We start from the raw sequence: 4,512 nt of genomic DNA on the forward strand, positions 1-4,512 counted from the left end.
TAAAATTTAAAGTTTTAATAATTAAATTTTTAAAATTTAGTATTTAAATTTTTAAAATTTAAAATTTTAAAATTTTAAAATTTAAAGTTTTTATAATTAAATTTTTTAAATTTAGTATTTAAATTTTTAAATTTTTAAATTTTAAAATTTAAAGTTTTAATAATTAAATTTTTAAAATTTAGTATTTAAATTTTTAAATTTTTAAATTTTAAAATTTTAAAATTTAAAGTTTTTATAATTAAATTTTTTAAATTTAGTATTTTAAAATTTAAATTTTTAAATTTTAAAATTTAAATTTTTAAATTTTAAAATTTAAATTTTTAAATTTTAAAATTTTAAAATTTAAAGTTTTTATAATTAAATTTTTTAAATTTAGTATTTAAATTTTTAAATTTTAAAATTTAAATTTTTAAATTTTAAAATTTAAATTTTTAAATTTTAAAATTTAAATTTTTAAATTTTAAAATTTAAAGTTTTAATAATTAAATTTTTAATATTTAGTATTTAAATTTTTAAATTTTTAAATTTTAAAATTTAAAGTTTTAATAATTAAATTTTTAAAATTGAGTATTTAAATTTTTAAATTATTAAAATTTAGTATTTAAATTTTTAAATTTTAAAATTTAAAGTTTTGAAATTAAATTTTTAAAATTTAGTATTTAAATTTTTAAATTTTAAAATTTAAATTTTTAAATTTTAAAATTTAAATTTTTAAATTTTAAAATTTAAAGTTTTAATATTCAAATTTTTAAAATTTAGTATTTAAATTTTTAAATTTTAAAATTTAAAGTTTTAATAATTAAATTTTTAAAATTTAGTATTTAAATTTTTAAATTTTAAAAGTTAAAGTTTTAATAATTAAATTTTTAAAATTTAGTATTTAAATTTTTAAATTTTAAAATTTAAAATTTTAATAAATAATTTAAAATTTAGTATTTAAATTTTTAAATTTTTAAATTTTAAAATTTAAAATTTTAATAATTAAATTTTTAAAATTTAGTATTTAAATTTTTAAATTTTAAAATTTAAAGTTTTAAATTTTAAAATTTAAAGTTTTAATAATTAAATTTTTAAAATTTAGTATTTAAATTTTTAAATTTTTAAATTTTAAAATTTAAAGTTTTGAAATTAAATTTTTAAAATTTAGTATTTAAATTTTTAAATTTTAAAATTTAAATTTTTAAATTTTAAAATTAAAATTTTTAAATTTTAAAATTTAAATTTTTAAATTTTAAAATATAAATTTTTAAATTTTAAAATTTAACGTTATAATAATTAAAAGTTTAAAATTTACTATTTAAATTTTTAAATTTTAAAATTTAAAGTTTTAATATTTAAATTTTTAAAATTTAGCATTTAAATTTTTAAATTTTAAAATTTAAAGTTTTAATAATTAAATTTTTAAAATTTAGTATTTAAATTTTTAAATTTTTAAATTTTAAAATGTAAAGTTTTTATAATTAAATTTTTTAAATTTAGTATTTAAATTTTTAAATTTTAAAATTTAAATTTTTAAATTTTAAAATTTAAATTTTTAAATTTTAAAATTTAAATTTTTAAATTTTAAAATTTAAAGTTTTAATAATTAAATTTTTAATATTTAGTATTTAAATTTTTAAATTTTTAAATTTTTAAATTTTAAAATTTAAAGTTTTAATAATTAAATTTTTAAAATTGAGTATTTAAATTTTTAAATTATTAAAATTTAGTATTCAAATTTTTAGATTTTAAAATTTAAAGTTTTGAAATTAAATTTTTAAAATTTAGTATTTAAATTTTTAAATTTTAAAATTTAAAGTTTTAATAATTAAATTTTTAAAATTGAGTATTTATATTTTTAAATTATTAAAATTTAGTATTTAAATTTTTAAATTTTAAAATTTAAATTTTAAATTTTAAATTTAAATTTAAATTTTAAATTTAAAATAACGTTTTAATAATTAAATTTTTAAAATTTAGTATTTAAACTTTTAAATTTTAAAATTTAAAGTTTTAATATTCAAATTTTTAAAATTTAATATTAAAATTTTTAAATTTTAAAATTTAAAGTTTTAATATTTAAATTTTTAAAATTTAGTATTTAAATTTTTAAATTTTAAAATTTAAATTTTTAAATTTTTAAATTTAAAGTTTTAATAATTAAATTTTTAAAATTGAGTATTTATATTTTTAAATTATTAAAATTTAGTATTTAAATTTTTAAATTTTAAAATTTAAATTTTAAATTTTAAATTTAAATTTAAATTTTAAATTTAAAATAACGTTTTAATAATTAAATTTTTAAAATTTAGTATTTAAACTTTTAAATTTTAAAATTTAAAGTTTTAATATTCAAATTTTTAAAATTTAATATTTAAATTTTTAAATTTTAAAATTTAATGTTTTAATATTTAAATTTTTAAAATTTAGTATTTAAATTTTTAAATTTTAAAATTTAAAGTTTTAATAATTAAATTTTTAAAATTTAGTATTTAAATTTTTAAATTTTTAAATTTTAAAATTTTAAAATTTAAAGTTTTTATAATTAAATTTTTTAAATTTAGTATTTTAAAATTTAAATTTTTAAATATTAAAAGTTAAATTTTTAAATTTTAAAATTTAAATTTTTAAATTTTTAAATTTTAAAATTTAAAGTTTTAATAATTAAATTTTTAATATTTAGTATTTAAATTTTTAAATTTTTAAATTTTAAAATTTAAAGTTTTAATAATTAAATTTTTAAAATTGAGTATTTAAATTTTTAAATTATTAAAATTTAGTATTTAAATTTTTAAATTTTAAAATTTAAATTTTTAAATTTTAAAATTTAAAGTTTTAATATTCAAATTTTTAAAATTTAGTATTTAAATTTTAAAATTTTAAAATTTAAAGTTTTAATAATTAAATTTTTAAAATTTAGTATTTAAATTTTTAAATTTTAAAAGTTAAAGTTTTAATAATTAAATTTTTAAAATTTAGTATTTAAATTTTTAAATTTTAAAATTTAAAATTTTAATAAATAATTTAAAATTTAGTATTTAAATTTTTAAATTTTTAAATTTTAAAATTTAAAATTTTAATAATTAAATTTTTAAAATTTAGTATTTAAATTTTTAAATTTTAAAATTTAAAGTTTTAAATTTTAAAATTTAAAGTTTTAATAATTAAATTTTTAAAATTTAGTATTTAAATTTTTAAATTTTTAAATTTTAAAATTTAAAGTTTTAATAATTAAATTTTTTAAATTTAGTATTTAAATTTTTAAATTATTAAAATTTAGTATTTAAATTTTTAAATTTTAAAATTTAAAGTTTTGAAATTAAATTTTTAAAATTTAGTATTTAAATTTTTAAATTTTAAAATTTAAATTTTTAAATTTTAAAATTTAAATTTTTAAATTTTAAAATTTAAATTTTTAAATTTTAAAATTTAAATTTTTAAATTTTAAAATTTAACGTTATAATAATTAAAAGGTTAAAATTTACTATTTAAATTTTTAAATTTTAAAATTTAAAGTTTTAATATTTAAATTTTTAAAATTTAGCATTTAAATTTTTAAATTTTAAAATTTAAAGTTTTAATAATTAAATTTTAAAAATTTAGTATTTAAATTTTTAAATTTTTAAATTTTAAAATGTAAAGTTTTTATAATTAAATTTTTTAAATTTAGTATTTAAATTTTTAAATTTTAAAATTTAAATTTTTAAATTTTAAAATTTAAATTTTTAAATTTTAAAATTTAAAGTTTTAATAATTAAATTTTTAATATTTAGTATTTAAATTTTTAAATTTTTAAATTTTTAAATTTTAAAATTTAAAGTTTTAATAATTAAATTTTTAAAATTGAGTATTTAAATTTTTAAATTATTAAAATTTAGTATTCAAATTTTTAAATTTTAAAATTTAAAGTTTTGAAATTAAATTTTTAAAATTTAGTATTTAAATTTTTAAATTTTAAAATTTAAAGTTTTAATAATTAAATTTTTAAAATTGAGTATTTATATTTTTAAATTATTAAATTTAGTATTTAAATTTTTAAATTTTAAAATTTAAATTTTAAATTTTAAATTTAAATTTAAATTTTAAATTTAAAATAACGTTTTAATAATTAAATTTTTAAAATTTAGTATTTAAACTTTTAAATTTTAAAATTTAAAGTTTTAATATTCAAATTTTTAAAATTTAATATTAAAATTTTTAAATTTTAAAATTTAAAGTTTTAAAATTTAAATTTTTAAAATTTAGTATTTAAATTTTTAAATTTTAAAATTTAAATTTTTAAATTTTTAAATTTAAAGTTTTAATAATTAAATTTTTAAAATTGAGTATTTATATTTTTAAATTATTAAAATTTAGTATTTAAATTTTTAAATTTTAAAATTTAAATTTTAAATTTTAAATTTAAATTTAAATTTTAAATTTAAAATAACGTTTTAATAATTAAATTTTTAAAATTTAGTATTTAAACTTTTAAATTTTAAAATTTAAAGTTTTAATATTCAAATTTTTAAAATTTAATATTTAAATTTTTAA

The sequence above is a fragment of the Aethina tumida genome, chromosome 1 (assembly GCF_024364675.1).
Source record: "Aethina tumida isolate Nest 87 chromosome 1, icAetTumi1.1, whole genome shotgun sequence".
Lineage (NCBI taxonomy): Eukaryota > Metazoa > Arthropoda > Insecta > Coleoptera > Nitidulidae > Aethina > Aethina tumida.